We start from the raw sequence: 21324 nt of genomic DNA, 5'->3' as shown, positions 1-21324 counted from the left end.
ACTGCACCGATTTCCAGAACTCCTTACCGATTGGCACCATCAGAAATGAAAGAGCTACAGAAGCAATTGCAAGATCTTCTTGATAAGGGTTATATTCGACCTAGTGTTTCGCCATGGGGAGCCCCAGTACTGTTTGTCAAGAAGAAGGATGGGTCGATGCGGTTGTGTATTGACTACCGTCAGTTGAATCAGGTGACAGTGAAGAATAAGTATCCTCTTTCGCGGATAGATGATCTTTTTGATCAGTTGCAGGGTACTTCTGTCTATTCGAAGATTGATCTTCGGTCTGGTTATCATCAGTTGCGAGTTCGACAAGAGGATGTTCCTAAGACAACATTTCGTATGCGGTATGGACACTATGAGTTTCTAGTGATGCCGTTTGGTTTGACAAATGCTTCAGCTATTTTTATGGATCTGATGAACAGAGTTTTCCGCGACTTTCTGGATAAGTTCGTGGTGGTGTTCATCGATGACATTTTGGTGTATTCTCGCAGCATGGATGAGCATGCCTACCATCTCTATACTGTACTGCAGGTCTTGAGGGAGAGACAGTTGTACGCGAAGCTGAGTAAGTGTGACTTCTGGATTGACCGAGTTGTGTTCCTTGATCATGTCATTTCTCAGGAGGCCGTATCTGTTGATCCTAGCAATACAGAGGCTATTTTGAATTGGTCAGGTCCGACTACAGCTTCTGAGATTCGTAGTTTCCTTGGTTTAGCAGGATACTATCGTCGTTTTGTGGAGAATTTCTCTCAGATAGCTAAGCCTTGACTCAGTTGACGAAGAAAGACGTTTCTTTCGTTTGGTCTGATGCTTGTGAAGACAGTTTTCGTGAGTTGAGACGTCGTTTAACGACAGCTCCAGTTCTTGCCTTACCATCTGGATCAGGTGGTTTTGTAGTCTTTATTGATGCTTCTCTCCAGGGTTTGGGGTGTGTGTTGACTCAGAATGGCCACGTGATCGCTTATGCTTCCAGACAGCTGAAGACTCACGAGGAGAACTATCCCGTACATGATTTAGAGCTTGCAGCCATTGTCTTTGCTCTTAAGATATGGCGTCACTATTTGTACAGAGAACGATTTGAGATCTTCACCGATCATAAGAGTTTGAAGTATCTATTCATTCAGGCTGAGTTGAACATGCGGCAGCGTCGTTGGATGGATTTGTTGAAGGATTACGATTGTGAGATCAAGTACCATCCAGGTTCTTCTAATCCTGTTGCTGACGCGCTTAGTCGCAAGATCTATGTTAGTTCCCTTCGTACTAGTTCAGTTTCGAAGGCAGTGGAGGAGTGTTGTTCTTTGGGATTCACGTTCCGTCATAAGAAAGAACAACAAGGGATTCGTGTTTCTTCTGTGCTTTCAGAGCCAGCGTTGTATCGACAAATCCGGGAAGCTCAAAATTCTGATCTAAAGACTCAGAAGTTGGCCCGTTTGGCTGAGGATAGTAATACTTCTGGTTTCCATTTACAGGGAGATGGTCTGTTGTGTCTTTCTGGTCGAGTTGTGGTACCCGAGGATTCTACTTTGAGGGATGAGATCTTATCACAAGCTCACCGCAGTCGATTCTCTGTACATCCAGGCAGCATGAAGATGTATAAGGATCTTCGCACTCGATTTTGGTGGAAAGAGATGAAGCGCAGTGTTTATCAATTTTTATCCCGATGCCTTGTGTGTCAACAAGTCAAGGCAGAGTTTAGACGACCCGGAGGGTTACTTCACAGCTTAGAGATTCCTGAATGGAAGTGGGAGCATGTGACGATGGACTTTGTCACCCACTTGCCTATGTCTTCCATGAATTGTGATGCAATTTGGGTTGTCGTGGATCGGTTGTCAAAGTCAGCGCATTTTCTTCCCTATAACCGCAATTATACCTTTGATAGGATGGCGCAATTGTATGTGCAGGAGATTGTTCGATTGCATGGGATTCCGTTGAGCATTGTCAGCGATAGAGATCCGAGATTCACCTCGAGATTTTGGAGTAGTTTCCAGCGAGCCCTTGGTACTACTTTGAGCTTGAGTACGGCTTATCATCCAGAGACGGACGGACATTCGGAGCGTACTATTCGCACTTTAGAGCATATGCTTCGCGCGGCGGTGATGGATTTTGGTCCAGCGTGGCATGATCATTTACCCTTGGTGGAGTTCGCCTACAACAATAGTTACCATCGCAGCATTGTCATGGCACCATTTGAGGCTCTTTATGGACGCCGTTGTCGTACACCTTTATTTTGGGATGAGGTTGGCGAGCGTCAGGTTGAGGGTCCTCAGATGATTCAGCAGATGATTGATACAGTAGAGTTGATCCAACGCAGGGTTAAGGCAGCCCAGGATCGACAGGCTAGCTACGCGAATACTCACCGCAGGCCACTTCATTTTGAGGTAGGAGAGTATGTTTTCTTGCGTGTGTCACCTTTTCGGAAGGTGATGAGGTTTGGTCGCAAGGGTAAGCTGACACCTAGATTTATTGGTCCTTTTGAGATTCTCGAGAAGGTTGGGGATGTGGCTTATCGTCTGGCCTTGCCACCCGATCTTTCGGAGATCCACGATGTGTTCCACGTGTCCTTGTTGAGGCAGTATGTGGCGGACGAGTCGCATATTTTGCATCCGACCGAGGTAAAGGTAGATCGAGATCTATCGTATGTGGAGAAACCCCTGTGGATTCTTGACAGGAAGGACAAGGTACTTCATAACAAGCGTATACCGTTGGTGATGGTACAGTGGCAGCGCAGAGGTACAGAGGAAGCTACTTGGGAGTTGGAGAGTCGGATGTTAGCCGAGCACCCCGAGTTATTTTGAGATTTTGTACTTATTTGTACCGAGTTTGTACTTGTTCAGTTGTAATAAGATTATTTGGTTGACTATTCCTATCTTCCTCTAAGACTTTAATTTCGAGGATGAAATTTCTTAAGTGGGGGAGAATGTAGTAACCCGCATTTCTAATTAGTGATTAATGAGTAATTAATCACGTGATCATGTTTAGATTAAGTAAAACATGATTAAGTAAGTTCCTGTTGGGATAACGGACTTCAGAAATGGATTCAGAGCACTCGAATTAGTTGAATTGGTTCAGCAGGATCGGACGATCCGAAGAGGAGTTCGGACGATCCAAAGTGGATCGGAAGCTCCGTGCCAGGATCGGAGGCTCCGATCGAGATTGGACGCTCCGTCAACGAGATCGGAAGCTTCGATCTGGACCAGGACACACGTCATTGCTTACATCAGCAAGGTGACATCATGGCTGACGTAATATTGAGCGATCGGAAGCTCCGAAGGTGCGATCGGAGGTTCCGATCGTGTTCGGACGGTCCGAATCGGGTTCGGAGGCTCCGAACTTCGTCTATAAATAGGGGATCAAGATTTCATTTCAATTGCACCTTTCCCTCTTTTCTCTCTGATTCCTAAGCCTTCTAACTCAGATCTAGGGAGATCTAAGCATCCTACGGGAAATCCAAAAGTGGCTTAGTGATCTAGACGTCGTCGCGGAGCTACGGCCTAGTTTTGAGGCTATCTTCAGCAAAGGGCTAACGACGGACGCAGGTATAGCTTTGGCATCCTAAAAATATTTAGGAGTATGCAATAGCTTAATTAAGGCTTTTAGAGCTTAATTGTTGATGCATGGATATTTGCATTGTAGTAGCAGTAGATTGGGCTAGTAGGCTTGGAGTCTAGGTCAGTGGAGCTAGGTTGACCAGCAGTGTTAGAGATACGTAAGTACTGACCGAGATAGCCGGCATGATATATTTGCTTGTATGTTGCATGAGTATGTGCTATATGCTTTATCGTGTTGTAGCATGTTTTACCGTCTTAGCACATACATGATTTTACGTGTGACTGCATCCGGAGAGATGTGAGTCATTGACAGTCTCCATAGGGAACAATGATCTCATTTTGGACTCGAGTAAGGTATGACAGTTTCCATATGAGGCTTGTATCCTGTTTTGGATTCGGGTCTGGATGGGGTTGGCTCAGCCCTGATATGGAGTATACGAGTACCCCGCGGAGTAGCTCTCTAGCCGGTACTGTATATTCTCGGCGCCATGAGCAAGTGTTTTCACTTGAGTTTTAAATCATCTGTGTGCGCATATTTGTATTTATATCATTGCTTCGTATTGAGCGTTCTAGCTCACGCCCTTGTGTTTGGGTATTGTGTACCTTGTGGTGGGGCAGGTTTGAGGCTGGACGGTCCAGGCGGCTCTCAGCAGGATTGAGCTTTGGATAGTGCGAGGTTGTAGAGGGTAGGGATTTATTTACCCTGAACCTTCGATTTGGTTGTATAACAGTACTTATACACTTGTGATTGCGTCGGTTGTATTCTGCCGATTGGATTTCTTGTATTTTAATTATCCGCTCTTTACGCTTTAAGCTTTTATTGCGTGCGTTTTTACTATAACTCTGATTAGGTAGTGGATCCGGGTTGGGTTACTACATTTTTAACCCCTTATCACAACTGATAAAAAATGTTGTCTTTTTTTCAAATAAAAAACAAACAAAATTAAATTTAATACATAAATTTTCAATATTATAAATAATTTAAAATACAAAATTCAAAAATAAAATTTAATATACAAATTTCCAACATTCGGAAATAATATTTACAACATTTTGAATATGTATTCGGACACATATAAAGAGTTAATTTAATAACTATGACCTATTCTAATGGTTGCTCGAATGGATCTACTCAACATTCATCTTCTCAAACAACTTTCTTCAATCTTTTCTTGAACTTGTTTAATTCAATCATGCAAAGACTTTTTTTCAACCTGCAAATATCGAATTCCACGAAGTTACACAATTATAATATTCTCATACTAGAATAAAATTCATTAGTTATCAAAAGTTAATCAATAAAGTTTATCAATCTTTTGTCGCAAATCCTCGATTCTTCGATATTGTTGAAAAAATTATCAAATTTTACATAAGAATAACTTGGAAAATGCAGATCATGTGGATATGAAAAAAGGAAACAGGAAGAACAGAACAACACTCAAACCACATAAATCTCTAATTCAATAAATTAACAGCGAATTACCAGTTGGCCTGAGCTTTCTTAGGGAAGCCAACAAGCGTACTGACTAGTAAGCATATATATGTAAAACAATGCATGTACCTGAATTTTCTTTTTGAACCAAAAGTTGGTTCAATAATAATTCATTATCTATGATATGTCATTGAACTTCAATTTCTACTTGGAGTGGAGTAACAAGCACATGTATAACAATGCATATAACAATATCTATTTACACGCACATACTATGCTCTCGCAACACTTTATTTACATTTTACCATAACTATCTAAATGCATGGCACCTGCTACTTCATTATCATCCCTCAGTAATGGACAAGTGATGATCAACCTAACTTTAATTTAATGGAATTTCAGAAAGTCAAATTAAATTTTCTGAACCATAAACTAACCGGCTGGTGGTTTGCAGACTTGCTCGAATTTTAACCACCCACAAGCTTAACAAAACAAGCATCTTTGCTGCAAAATGAAAGCCCTAAAACTTAGTTGCAATGGTAAATATATAAATCTAATGAATACACTTGACAGACTTGGTACAGACAAATTGGTGGGAAGTTAAATATAATACGGTAGCTTTAATGGAAATAAAATGGCTTACATGAAATCTGAAATCACAAATATTTTCCAGGGATTCGGCAATTTCGACCTGCTTCAGCACTGTAGCTTTTATAACCTAAAACAAACAAAAGAATGAATGCATGCCGCCTAAATTCTTGAAAAATCAATAAAGTGAAATTAATTGATTAATTACCCTCTTTGTTTTCTCCAGGTCACACTCCAAAAACTTTATTCTGAGAGAATACTGAAGTATTTGCTCTTTCTCTAGTGAAATTTCAGTTGGCTTATGCGCGAGTTCTTCCAATATCCACTGCATCATCAAAGTACCTAATACAAATTCAACACAATTTTAAGCTTTGGCACAAGCCATGGTGTCATGTTACATAGATTTCTTATACTAATTTGCGTATTTGAAGCCTTACCTATTGCTTACAAATTAATTAATTCACATTCCATATGCAAAACAAAATAATAATAATAATAATAATAATAATAATAATAATAATAATAATAATAATAATAATAATAATAACAATTTGAATAATCACAAGTTGATCAGAAAAAAAACTAAACTAGACATTTGGATCAAAGTACACAGTGCAAGATAGCAGAGAACAACATATAGAATACCTTCATTAACAATCTTAAACAAATAAAAATCATCACTAAAAGAAGCACAAAAATCAGAACACAAATGGAAAAGTGATCTCTGTTTCATACATAGATACACAATTAAACAATCTCGGATACAGGCTGCTAATGAAGTAAACAAATTAGATCCCATATTATCCTCTCATAGTTATCCATAGATTCAATGAAAAATCTGGATAGATGATATACCAAATTTACATACTAATCTAAAATGTTGAGGTTCAAAGCAGATCATGAATCCTAAACGAGTCTGTTGTCGAAGAAACTCTTGATTTGAGCTGAATTTGATTGCAAGAAAGGAATAGTTTCAGCGCAAATAGGTAAAAGAAAATGGTTGGACTGAGAATTTATCCATGTTCATCAAATTTGAGAAGCTTACGACTTAAAGATTGAATTTTGCTCCATGTGAGATCAAAGGAAAAGATTCCATCTACTGATTCGATTTCTGGTACGCTCGTGGATCTGTCCATGTAAAGTGTTGTTGTTGTAGTAGTCTTCATAAGGTCTTATCTGTCTAAGCAAAAGGCAATTCCTTCTTTGGATACTTGAACCGAGCAGTCAATTATATCAGTACCGTCTTCTATTGCCTTTTGATATGCAAGATCAGTAGCTTCGGGGAAATCACCACTTGATCCATTGTGGGATATGATTAAAGCTATCGATAAAATGGCAAAAAAATCATCAAATAACAATAGTAACAAAATACTACACTACGAGAGGAAGACATTAGATTTCTTCTTCCTTTCTTGGAATGACTCTTGAAGCATTCTGTAATGGGCTGGGTGCGTCCCTCTGCTTCTGGCCCATATGGCCTTCTGCTCTGGGGGCCCAGGCCCATACTCATGGCCTTCTCTCCACCTGAAAAGAAGAGTTTTTTGCCCTCCCGAGGATTCGAACTTGGACCACCAGACATATATCCAAATTCAACTCAATCCTGGTACCACTAAGAACTCAATCCTGGTACCACTAAGCTGATCAGCTTAGTGGTACCAGGATTGAGTTGAATTTGGATATATGCCTGGTGGTCCAAGTTTGAATCCTGGAGAGGGAAAAAACTCTCCTTTCCAGGTGGGGAAAAGGCCATGATTATGGGCCTGGGCCGCCAGAGCAGAAGGTCAGATCAGCTTAGTGGTACCAGGATTGAGTTGAATTTGGATATATGTCTGGTGGTCCAAGTTTGAATCCTTGGGAGGGCAAAAACTCTCCTTTTTCAGGTGGGGAGAAGGCCATGAGTATGAGCCTGGGCCCCCAGAGCAGAAGGCCAGATGGGCCAGAAGCAGAGGGACGTACCCAGCCCATTACACATTCTTATTCTGAGGTATGCATCCTGCAATCAAAAAATGGTTATCATGTTAAAGAAAGAGCAAATGAAAACAAAAAGCTGATAATAGATTAAGGATTCATTGTAATATTCGCAGCAACAGATAACAAGACGGTCAAGAAGTCGAACCAATTGCTTCTGAAGCAGTCGAAGGGAAATCTGTCAAAAAACCATCAACCAAAAACTGAGAATTTTTGAGAATTGAATGTACTCTCTTGTGGGATCGTAGCTGTAATTATAACACAAATATTTATCATTAGAAAAATCGGAAGCATAAACCGTAAGGCCTTGCTTGTGAGTCTTGTACGAGGTTTGTTGCAAGCTTCAAGACTCTTGCCTTGTCCATAGGCCAAATGTATGCCTGAGGTACAAGAATCCCAGATGCAATAGATTTGATCACAGAGAGCTTGTTAACAAGTGAACTGTACGTCTCGTTAGTCGTGGGTTCTTGAACATCTTGTGCAAGAAACTGAAAAATGATATTTTTTGTTTTGGCCGCCCCCAACTTTGGTTGAATGCTTTTCAAGAAACCTATCTTAGCAGATGAGATGAACTCTGGTAATACATCAGTTCTCTCTAGCAGAAACTTCTCCGAATTGATTTTATTTTGATGATAGAAGAAATCGTACTGAAAATGACATCTCAAGATAAGCCAAAACATATTATGACCTTAACGCAAACCAAAGATATATGCGAAGATAAAGGGAGACCTGAATGTTCAGCCACATTCTTGGAGGAATTTTCAGTGGTTGCATGTTCTCGTTGATTACCAACTGGGAAGGACTTATGATCGGTATACCATTGTATACTTCTGTTCTTGTGTATATATTATGGCGCACTGCAGGAGAAGAAGTTTACATATCAAGACAGCTACAATAACCGAAATAAGCCCTTATGATCATTACTTTACCCTGCAGAGAACAGGACCCAGACCCATTCGTAGTTACAAAATCTTGATTGCTTGGGGTAAAAACTATAATTTACTGCTTACTACATCAAAGAGTGAAGGAAAAAAGATACATTATTTCAAGAACTTACGTCCTACTTTCTGGAAAATGACTTCGGTGGGGTAATCCAAGCCGAACATCCATGGATTTCTTGTCCATTTATGTTGTACACCTTTTCTCCTTTAGGATCCATATCTTGAGTATTCTTTGTGTTCATAAGATTGATTTTAGAAACAGAAAAACCATCATTGTCCTTTCTAAAATGTAGATTGCAATACAAAATCGTTCCAGGAAAAAAAAATTTAATTCCAAATGAACTTCGAATCATAGCAGAGATATATGGTAGAGGTAATCTATGCCCACATAAATTCATAAATTCAGAGCCCATGATTCAAAATCAATCGCTTCAAAAAATTAAGAATTAGATACCCACCAAAATAGGTAAAGGATGAAAACAACTGAAACTCGCGAAGAACAGAACTCGCACTACTTCAATTTGCGACAAGGCTTCGAGTTGCACGAATCGGGCTCGCAAAGTTTGATCCATACCATGTTTGATGTTGCCTGTGGTTGGACTAAAGGTCACGAAGGTCTCCGGCCTGTTTACGACGGATTACGGGGGGCGAAGGTGGCAGATTGGAGATTGGGTTAGGGCACCACGAGAAATTTTAGTTTGAGAATGAATGTAGGAAAAGACTTACGTTTATTAGATATTAGATTTAATTTTATTTTTAAAAAAAAATGAAGACAACATTTTTATTCAAATTGTTGTCTTTTTACCTTAAAAATATTCAGAAAGACAACATTTTTAACGAAAACTGTTGTCAATGAGCATCTTTTTTAAGATCTGTTGTCTTCAATTTAAAAAAAAAAACTCTCAAAGACAACAATTTTTGTTAAAATTGTTGTTAAAAGATAAAATACAACAATTTATCCTTAAAAATGTTGTCTTTTTACTGTTTTTAATTCAGGATTTTCTTGTAGTGTACCTAATCTAAGACATATTCGGATATGGGGATGTCCTGCATATGTGCTCAAGAGAAAGATGGATAAAATGGAATCTAGATCAGAAGCATGTGTGTTTGTTGGATCTCCCAAGGGAACGAGAAGATACTACTTCTATAGTACTCAGGATAAGAAGGTATTTGTGAGCACAAATGCAACCTTCTTAGAGGACAGATACATAGAAGATTGTGAATCAAAGAGTAAGGTTCTTTTGGAAGAGATTGAAAAATCATATACTCCAGAGATCCGCACTGAACCTACTCAGTTTGACTTCACATCTATACCACCATTAATAACTGGTTTTAGAACAACTGAAATGGTGGAAGATAGTGTTCCTATTGTTCATTCACCTCGTCGTACCAAATTGGAGAGTGAGGCACATGGTGAAGAAGGAAACTCAAGGAACCAACAATCGAATCCAATCAACCAAGAACCTCTACAACTTAGACGTAGTGGGAGGGTCATTCGACCACCTTCTAGATACTTGATCTATGGAGAGTCCTTGGAGGCAGTCTCTATTGAACAAGAGGAGGATCCCATTACGTACAAAGAAGCTATGGAGGATATAGACGCTGAACAATGGATGAGTGCTATGGACTCAAAAATGCGATCCATGTACACTAACTCTATCTGGGATCTTGTAGATATGCCTGAAGGGGTAAAACCTATTGGGTGTAAATGGGTCTACAAGAGAAAGAGAGGAATAGATGGAAAAGTAGAAATCTTTAAGGCTAGATTAGTAGCTAAAGGTTTTAGCCAACGAGAAGGAATCGATTATGATGAAACCTTCTCACCTATCGCTATGGTAAAGTCTATTCGGATTCTCTTATCCATTGCAACTCATTTTGATTATGAGGTGTGGCAAATGGACGTCAAGACAACATTTCTCAATGGAAATCTTGACGAAAGCATTTATATGATGCAACCAGATGGTTTTATCCAAAACGATCAAGAGCATAAAGTATGCAAACTTAAAAGGTCTATTTATGGACTTAAGCAAACGTCTAGATCTTGGAACATCAGATTTGATCAAACTGTGAAGGATTATGGTTTCGATCAAAATCTTGATGAGCCTTGTGTCTATAAGAAAGTTTTAGATGACAAGGTGATTTTTCTCGTGTTATATGTGGATGACATCCTAATGATTGGGAATGATGTGGGGGTGATGACATCTGCTAAGAAATGGTTGGCTCAACATTTTGATATGAAGGACTTGCGAGAAGAAAATTTTGTTCTAGGTATCCAAATCCTTCGGGATAGGAAGAACAGGCGGATTGCCTTATCTCAAGCTTCATACATTGATAAAATATTGGTGAGATATGCAATGGAAAATTCCAAGAAAGGTCAAACACCTTTTAGACATGGAATTTACTTGTCCAAGGAGCACAATCCTAAGACTCAAAATGAAATAGAATACATGAAACGAGTTCCATATGCTTCGGCTGTAGGAAGTCTCATGTATGATATGCTATGCACTAGACCAGATATTTGTTATGCTGTTGGGATTGTTAGTAGATATTAGTCAAACCCAGGACTAGAGCATTGGACTGCTGTAAAGCATATTCTCAAGTATCTTCGTCGAACTAGAGGGAATATGATTGTTTATACAGCTTCTGAGTTGGCAACTGTGGGATATACTGATTCTGAATTTCAAGCTGACAGATATTCTCATAAGTCTACATCAGGATCTGTGTTCACATTGGGTGGTGGTGTCGTTATTTGGAGGAGTATCAAGCAATCTTGCATTGCTGATTCCACTATGGAAGTGGAGTATGTGGCGGCTTGTGAAGCAGCAAAAGAAGTCGTTTGACTGAAAAAGTTTTTGCTCAGCCTCGAGTTTGTTCCTTCTGCATCAAATGCCATTACTTTATACTGTGATAACAGTGGTGCAGTGGCAAATGCAAAAGAACCCAGAAACCATCAACGTGGAAAACACATTGAACGAAAGTATCACCTAGTGAGAGATATCGTTCAACGAGGGGATGTGACAGTGTGCAAGATAGCATCTGCTGAGAATCTTGCTGATCCGTTTACTAAAAGCTTACCTGCTAGAGCTTTTGAGGAACATATTCGAAATATGGATGTGTTGGACATGTCTCATTTACTTTAGGGCAAGTGGGAGAAGAATGTTTAATAATATTTGCCCATCGAGTAATTTCTCATGTATTATGACATTTTTAAATTATAATAATGTTTTATTTATTTATTCTTAAATAAATTGTTTTGAGCAATGCATATGTCCATTGAATTGTTGTATTATTATAAATTGAGTGTTTATGTTGTTAAACACAAAAAGATTCAATTTATAATTCAATTCATATTTTTAATGTCCACGATCGGAAAATAAATAGGGACAAATTATTTTGACAAGATCGTTTCAATTTTATTGAAGTATATCTTTGGCTTGGTAATAAAATTGGAGATACATTTTGATGTATTGGACTGGACCACGTGAGATTTGAATTTGAATTGACCATACTAATTCAAATCCACTAGGTTATCGTACATAGCACCTAAATCCTGAGCAGGTAATGAACTTTGATTACTAACTTGAAGTTCTTTGAGACATCAATAATTTAGATTAGACCATTGGTCAATATCTCGATGTTTTGGGAACCAAAGTGAAATAACAAAGAACATATATTTGCAAGATGGAATCTGTCACCTACATGATCATGAACTCACGAGTTCTTTTAAAAACAGTAAAATCTGAGCTCAGTAATTCAATATTATTTGTTGAATTAATTATGTGATGCGATCACATGTGACTGTCAAATAGAAGATGAGAGTGAGCAGTTATGAATATCTAATATAGGCAACATGGTCCTGGTATCCTATTTTAGATGTTATAGTTGATCGACGGGGGTGATATGTTGGGTCGATCAATCTAAGGATGTAATTATTGATTTTATGCTTCAGTAATTTCAATTAAATTAATAGTGCAATCTTGTTCTTTTAGTGGAGTAGAATAAGATTAATAAATTATCTTGATTAATCATGAATTGATTAGATCAAATTAATTTATTGAAGCTTAAATTAATTGGGTCCGATCAGGTCCCTTTGATGGCTCGAATATAAACTCGAATAAATTATATGAGTTATAATTTATGGAATTCGTAGGAATAAATTAATATGATTATAGTATCCTTATCTATGGAAAGTTTGAATTAAAACTTTACCGATACGATAAGACATGATACGCTTTGATAATCTTTTAATTTATGAAAAGGAGATAATTCCATTTTTGAAATTATCTTATCTTTCTAGACTACTTCATATAATGTAGTCTGGCAGAAATTTGTGGCCACGCACAATTATCCTACGTTTGAGTTTGACAGAACACTGGAAAAGGCTTGAAGGTTTGAAGCTTTGAGTTGCAGATCGAAATCAAATTTCTAGTAATGTCAGGAACATAATAACAATTTCTCAAAACCAAATGTTTATTATTCTGAAAATAAAGATAAACGACTCCAACAGCTCTTGCAGATACCACAGCTTCTGTGGCAACTCTAAGAGTATGTTCCCCTTCATTGAGCTCTTTGGTTACTTGGAACCCCTGCAATGTATTGCATATATGATTAGTGGCTCCAGAATCTACAATCCAAGTATCAGTAGAATCAACCACTAAACAAGACTCAATAAATGATAATTCACCACCACTTTGCTTTTTTCAAGCTAGGTGTTATTGGCAGTTCCTCTTCCAATGACCCTTCTCTCCACAATGGAAACATTTTCCTTTGGGCTTGCCATCTATTTTGATTTTATTTGCCTTTTGCTGTGGACCCTTCTTTTTGGGCTTCTTCCTCTTATTATTTCCAATTTTACCTTTTGGTTTGGAATAGGATGGTCCAACAGAAGCAACAGCAAGTGCATCACCACTTTGATTTTTAAGAACACTTTCAGCATTTTGGAGTTCCTTCATCAACTCAGTCAGGGACATATTTAGCTTGTTTATATTATAGCTAACCTTAAATTGTGAGAACATCTCAGGGAGAGTCTCAAGTGCCATGTCAACCTGAGTCTCTGATTTGATTTCAGCCCATAAAACCTCAGCCACATTGAATTGACCGATCAATGCAAGCATATGATCCCTCACGGGCATCCCAGGTTTCATGTGCATGTTCATAATGCTCCTAATGGCTGTTTGACGTGCCTGGCGTCTTTGATGCTCAAACATTTCCTGAAGGATTTTCATGATTTTTACCGCGGTTTCCATATTCTGATGTTTTTGTTGCAACACATTTGAGATGGATCCCAAAATGTAGCAACGAGTCATCTCATCAGAACGGACCCACTTATCATAAGCCTGCTTTTGTGCGGAAGTGGAATCCGTTGTAGGCACCGAGGAACATTGTTTAGTAAGCACATATTTATGTTTCTCCGCAGTTAAGACAATCATCAAATTGCGTTTTCAATCAATGTAATTTTTCCCAACTAATTGGTTGTTTGTTAAAAGCATGGACAGTGACAGTGAGTTTGAAGATATTTTTCTGAAATTAAAATAAATTAAATGAGCAACACATACAATAAATAAAATGACACGTGTTATGCATGAAAAAAATGCATTAGTAGACCCAAAAAACTACTATAACACAACAATGACCTAAAACTCCAAAATCAAATTATACTTTTCTTTAGGAAAAGTGAACACGATTTGTAGCTAGGCTGGGACCCTCCCACTAAGTTCAATATATCAGCATCTCATGCAATATTAATTTTTTATTGCTTGATTTTGGCCATCAAAAATACATTGTTCGACTATTCTATAGGAATTTCTCACAATGTCATTGACTTAAGTGTATACCCTTATATTGATTATTTTTTAAGTACTTAATTAATTATGTCACCTATAGGGTGATCAAAATTAATTTTAATTTAAAAATATCACCATGTTGGGTCCAATCAAGTAACCGAAACAGTGCAACCCTCCTATAGGGAGACCAATGAAAATTGGCACGAGACATACACAAATTCTTACTAATGGACTAATAAGGGAGACCATGGGCTCATATAAAATGCACCCCTCACACTTAATATTTTTTGAAAAATAATTTTGGGTTTTATCCGATTAATAATATCCTAACTATTTTAACTCATAAAATAGTTCAATTATTAATCAAAATATTTATTTTCTATTTATAAAAATAGAAAATAAATAAAATCTTATTTTATGCATGACAATGTAGTACCTAAAGCGGTGCTTATGCAATATACATGGCATGATACATGAATGACATATAATTCACATAATAATTAAAGCAATAAGCAATAATTGAACAAAAAATAAATTTATGGCCCGTCCTAGACACAAAAAGACAAATAAATTTATTGAATTAAAAACTGGCCCAATCCTTTAATTTAAATGCTTATGTCTCCGGCCCAGAATTTTGGTCCAAAAAAATAATCAGGCCCAAAACAGAAACCCATGAATCGCGACCCGGTTCATGGCCCACGACCCTAATATCCATGGACCAAAACCCGCGACCCACAACCCGGATCTCTATTTTGCTTCAGCCCTAATTTCAGCTGCTAGCCACCCCTGGCCGCCGCCGATTGCCGCCGCCATCATGGAAAATCACCGGAAACAGTGTGAACGCCGCACAGCTCGTCGCTGTGACACACACGGAGAAACCACCGTGACTTCTCTATTGCTTCGAATTCGAAGCAACCAGTCGCGATTTTCCCATCAAGCGCACCCACGATCTTCTCTGTTCCAGCGAAATCGATGGTCACGCCGCCTTTTTTCAGGCCATGTCTTCGATATCCTGTGGCGTGCGAAGATTTCTGGTGGAGTTGCGACGGTGTTCTTGGGTGCTGCGCTCGAAATCTGAAGATTCCATGGTGAATTTCTTAAATCACGGAACAAGCCCTCGAACTGTTGAAGAAGATGCACTCTAGTCCTTGGAGTCTTTGGACGAAATTACAGATTTCCCCTCCGATTGTTCCAGAAATTTGCAGAGAGCTCCAACTCGAAAATTACAATAAAATTGCAATAAAATAAACAAGGGGAAACATGGAGTCGTAATCCACCCCTTGATTACAGACTCGATAATTACAAAATAAAATTTCACCAAAATCTAGGGCCATAAATTGTTCAAAAATATATTCATTCATTCAAACCATATATAATCACATGAATTTAACACCGCTTTAAAATAAAAACATGCATATAAAATTAATTAATTCGAAATACACAAAACACTATCAAAACCTATAGCTCTAATACCATATGCTAGTCAAGACTGAGAAAATTGAATCACAAAAATTAATTTTATGTGATTCCAATAATCTCATAAAACAGGATCATGAATGTTTTACGTATTTAACACGAATTAATTAATTCAACATACAACGGAATTGAGATTACCCTTGAAGCGTGCTTTAACGTTGTCTTGTCTGCTACAGATCTGCAACTCAAAGCTTCAAACCTTCAAGCCTTCTCCGGTGTTCTCTCAAACTCAAATGTTGGATAATTGTGCGTGGTCACAACTTTCTGCCAGACTACGTTATATGAAGTAGTCTAGAAAGATAAGATAATTACAAAAATGAAATTATCTTCTTTTCATAAATTAAAAAATTATCAAAGCGTATCATATCTTATCGTATCGGTAAAGTTTTAATTCAAACTTTCTATAGATAAAGATACTATAATCATATTAATTTTTCCTACGAATTCCATAAATTATAACTCATATAATTTATTCGAGTTTATATTCGAGCCACCAAAGGGACCTGATCGAACCCAATTAAATTAAGCTCCAATAAATTAATTTGATCTAATCAACTCATGATTAATCAAGATAATTTATTAATCTTATTCTACTCCACTAAAAGAACAAAATTGCACTCTTAATTTAATTGAAATTACTGAAGCATAAAATCAATAGTTACATCCTCAGATTGATCGACCCAACACCTATCACTATAGCGTCTACTCCACCGTCGTGGTCTCTCCTAGTGATAGCAAAACCTGGGGCTGAGCCTCTCCAAACCTGACCCGAGTCCAAAATAGGATACAAGTCCCAAATGGAAACTGTCGATACCCGACTCGAGTCCAAAATGAGATACATGCTCCCTATGGAAACTTTCAATGACCCACCTCTCACGAGATGCAGTCTAGTATAAAATCATGCATGTGATAAAACAGTAAAATATGGTAAACATATAGCACATACAAATGCAACATATAAGTGTATATATCATGTCGGCTATCTCGGTCAGTACTTACGTACCTCTAACACTACATACCAAATCCTAGCACACTGGTCTAGACCCACGCCTACAAGTCCACACTACTGCGTCTACAATGCAAATACCAATGCATCACTAATTAAGCTCTAAAAGCCTTAATTAAGCTATTCCATACTCCTAAATATTTTTAGGAAGCCAAAGCTATACCTGCGTCCGTCGAGCAATAGTCTCCAAAACTTGGACACAACTCTGCTACTATCCCCGTAGCGCCTAGCCACTTCCGGATTTCAAATGAAATGCCTAGAGGACTAGAAATAGCCTAAATATACTAAGAAGCAAGAGAGAAGAAAAGAACTCGGTGCACCCAAATGAGCTCTCGGACCTGCCTTTTATAGATGGAGATCGGACTGTCAGATCATCCCCATCGGAGCATCCGATCGCTGCATGCATGCCACGTGCCCTGCCAGCTCATCGGAGCGTCCGTTCACCCCTACCGGAGCGTCCGATGTTCGATCATGACGTAAGCAATGACGTCATATTGCTGACGTGATGACGTAGGCCCTAGCCAGATCGGAGCGTTCGTTCCCTGATCGGACCGTCCGATCACACCGGAGTCTCCGATCCTCCAACGTAGCCTCCGAACTACCATTACCCCATTTGTTTAATTAATTGTGATGAATTCCTTAATCATCGTATTTTGGATATGGGTTACTACATGGACTCTAGTCACTATACTGGATTTATGGTTCATTAGAAAACGCGGCTTTGGCCCGAAAAGTGCGTCCAATGAACAACGAGTTCAAACCCGGATAAATGGTTCATCTGAACAACATGACTTTAGGTCCGAAAATGTGAGTTCACCTTGGCTCGTAAATGATCGAATGTACAAGGATACGTGGGAAAAAGTGCTATACTGAATGTTGATAGAGGCCAAATCTTTAGCCTATGATACCTGATCAGAAATCTTGAACCGTCACTGCATATTCTTGATATTATTTTGTAGATACGTTTTGCCAAAGTTCATTATAACAGGTTGATTATAGACTTGGATAACACTATCTTATTTTGTATATACATGTAAGCCCGGATCATTACTCTCACTAAGTCCCCCAAAGTCTTATACTCTATTTTTCTTCTGTTATTGTAAATTCCAGACGGGGAAGAGGAGTCACACCCGGATGAAATTTAAGCAAGGGTTAATACATTAGAGTATTATGTGTTGTGTAAAATATGTCTTATGGTCACTTTGATATGTAGGATTTGACACATCTTTATGTATTTAAAATAAATTATAATTATGCTTCTACTACTGATCGTTATAATAATATTATATTATAAATGGGCTCACAAGAGTAAATGGGACATCGAAAACTACCCAACTATCAAGTGGGATAAGACTTATGAAAAGAAAGGAAAACTCAAATATATAAGATTTGCCAAATGTAGAATGTAAGTAAGAATGAGTCCCTAGTATGAAGAAAAATAATGATGATCTCTGAAAAATTATATGATGATTTGACACATTAGTTGATTACACTCTAATTTGGCATAGCTTGTACTCTCATTAATATTCTGATTTGACATTTGCCTTTACCTAAAAACTTTTTCTCATCCTTATCCCAAGAGTTAGGGCGCTTGGCCTCACCCTAAGGCTTAGAGACTCGGCCTCTTCCCAGGAGCTCGAGAGCCCAGCCTCTTTGCAAGAGTTAGGTCATCCTGGTTCACATTTAAATCGAACTTGAACCTAATCTAAACCAAGTCACGTCTTGTCGCTCAATAACCTCCCCTGGTATCACTACCCATAGCCCTTTTAGCCCCTCGATTTTCCATTATACATCAAAGATTGTGCGCCACTTTTTTTAATTTTTTTTTGCTATATAGCAAAGAACCGGCCAAAATTTTTCATTATACTATATTTAAAGATTCTATATATGTTTTATGGATTATTAAAAATGTCAAGTGCTGGTAATATAAACAAAGTCGCGCATTGGAAGATCAAGATAAAGAAGGTTAACACATAAATAAAAAAAAGATGAAGATAAAGGTTAATATATGAAATGATATTTCTATTGATATGAGGTTTTTTTTGTGAGTCAAAAATAAATCTATGATGGTTTAGATACAAATTGTACAATATCATATCATTGTGAAAATATACAAGTTCCGTTGCACTCAACACCGAACACCGAGGAAGAATCATATTGTACACATCTAAGGAAAGTGACCGGATGGAACAAAAAAGGCTTATAGATTCAGCGGGAGGGAAGCAGTGGCTTCAGAGCAATAACGGTGGGTGTTGTAGTTAACTGTGAAGAGTGCAGCCTACATTGGTTTGGGTTCTTGGTATGAATGGCTAGAGTGGGCTAAAAAATTAGGTCATGGCAAAGGGCTTAAGACTTTAAATCGTAATAAAAATATATCAAACTGATCAATTGTAATTTCTACCTGAAATCCCATCTAATTTAAAATTATTCGATTTCGGTGATAAAGACATGTGCATGGAAAATTTCATGTTACCTTTAGGATAGTATCATAGTACCCCTAAAGTAAATTCAATGATTAATATTTATCAATTAATATAGGATCTACGGAAAAATCAATGAACCCACATAAATCAGTAATTGTTCACCCTCGAATGCATCCTTGAAGTATTATCCTAAGGCTCCGCTTGGTACCGATGATGAGATTAATAATGTTAAGATTATGTAAGGGATAATAATGTTTTGTATAAGAATATTTAGTACTATGTATTAAATGAATTTGTGTTTGGTTTGTAGTAGAGGTGCAAACGAATCAAATCGAACCGAATAATGATAAAATTTTAAGGCTCGAATTCGGCTCGATAAGAGTATATTCGAGTTTGAGCTCGATTCGAAGTTCGATAATTTCAAATATTTTGGCTCTAGCTCGGCTCGAAATGAAGTTCGAGTTTGAGTTCGGCTCGAAATATTCGAACCTATTCGTGAACTATTCGGATATTATGGCTTGAAAAGCTCGAAATGTTCGAAAAGCTCGAAATGTTCGAAAAAAGTTCGAAATGTATATATATTTATTATATAATTATATTATATTAATTAAATATTAAGGTTCGCGAACCATTCGCGAACTATCGATCAGTATAATTTCGGCTCGAGCTCGGCTCGAAAAAAAGTTCGAACATGTTCGAATTCGGCTCAAGTTCGATAAGCTCGAATACGAATCAAATATTTATCGAGCGGGCTCGTAAAACTCAAAAACATGTTCAATTCATTTGGACCTCTAGTCCGTAGGATAAAAAGTAAGTAATTTTCATATGTCCCAAATTTACCCCTTACCAAAATGTAATTTACGTTAGTATCTTCTGGAGCCCACATCTCCAAATATTACGTGATACATCTCCTCTCTCTCACCGAACAAGAATTCTTGGCAAATCTCCCATTTTCAGATATGAAGCTTGATATTCAGAGATGCTCGTAGTTGATGGAGATATTAACCTAATTATCGAGACTTTATTTGCTTATAACTTCTCTCGCATTCCTGATGTAGATATTCCGAATGAGGTGCTGAAAAATCTAAGCAGTCTCGAATAATTGAAGATCCATGACGAATATGAGAACTATCTGTTGAAATCTCTTGAGAGCTTTGATTTATGGGAGAACGATACATTTTTATAAATTATAATGCTTGTAAATGTTTTGCTTGTAGATCCATCCCTTCGATCTTGAATAATTCTTTTTTTTTTTAAATGGGTTGTCTATTTCCATGATTCCATCCACAATATTCAAGCTTCTTCTCAACTAGAAATCTAAGGCACCCACCATCTACTTCCCTTCAAGATCTTCTCGATATTGATTTTATTTGTCCGGCTGATTTTGATGGAATTTTGGGAAGCCTTCAGAGTAAAATAGGAATGAGCTTCATTTCTTCACCAGGCTTGGACACAAATGTGAGGGAGGGTTTTGTTCATGCCGTCCGCAGAATACTATCCGACGGGCGACGTGTAACCCCATGATTGGTTAAAATGAGTGGGTTTCACGTGGGACCCACTAATTTTAACCAATCAAAATCGGCCACGCCACCCACAAGACATTATCCTGTGGGTGACATCGACTTTACCGGGAGGAAGATGAGAAAAAGAAAAGTAGGACGGAGGGTAATCTAGGTAACTGAACTCTTATCAAACGCATGACTTTTATCCCTTTGCAATCCCACATACCAAACGCTGCCTAAAAGTAAAATTTCGTTAACCACATCTGTGTAGTCCAACGTCTGAATAGTAACTCTCGGAACACCAATGATGAATGCATGCGAGTGCACTATTCCTTGCGTGTAGACGTAGTAACTTTTCATGAATTTTTCATTTGTCACTTGATAATATTACTTTGTTTATTTCTTTTATTTAGAATCCACGGATCTACCTCTTTCCATTCTTATCTCTTCCTTTGAATCAAACTTCTCGCCATACACATTCGGGTCCATTTCAGATTGCATGTTATAAAGATCTAGGTAGGTGGAATAGACAATATAACGACCAGATTCATAAAGAGAAAGCTTACAAGACAATGAGAGCCTGAAAAGTGAGAAATTGAAAAAAAGTATGGAGCGCCTTGGAGCATAAAATGGACGGTGCCAACAGAACCGTAC

At 37.9% G+C, this 21324-nt stretch overlaps 1 pseudogene; it reads right to left on the bottom strand.

The window, feature by feature from the left end:
- Positions 1-7535: 7535 nt before the first annotated feature.
- On the bottom strand, positions 7536-8893 carry LOC140862621 (glycerophosphodiester phosphodiesterase GDPDL6-like; annotated as a pseudogene).
- Positions 8894-21324: the final 12431 nt, after the last annotated feature.

This window comes from Henckelia pumila, chromosome 4 (assembly GCF_033568475.1).
Source record: "Henckelia pumila isolate YLH828 chromosome 4, ASM3356847v2, whole genome shotgun sequence".
NCBI classification, from domain to species: domain Eukaryota; kingdom Viridiplantae; phylum Streptophyta; class Magnoliopsida; order Lamiales; family Gesneriaceae; genus Henckelia; species Henckelia pumila.
This window is presented reverse-complemented; position numbering and strand designations above follow the sequence as displayed.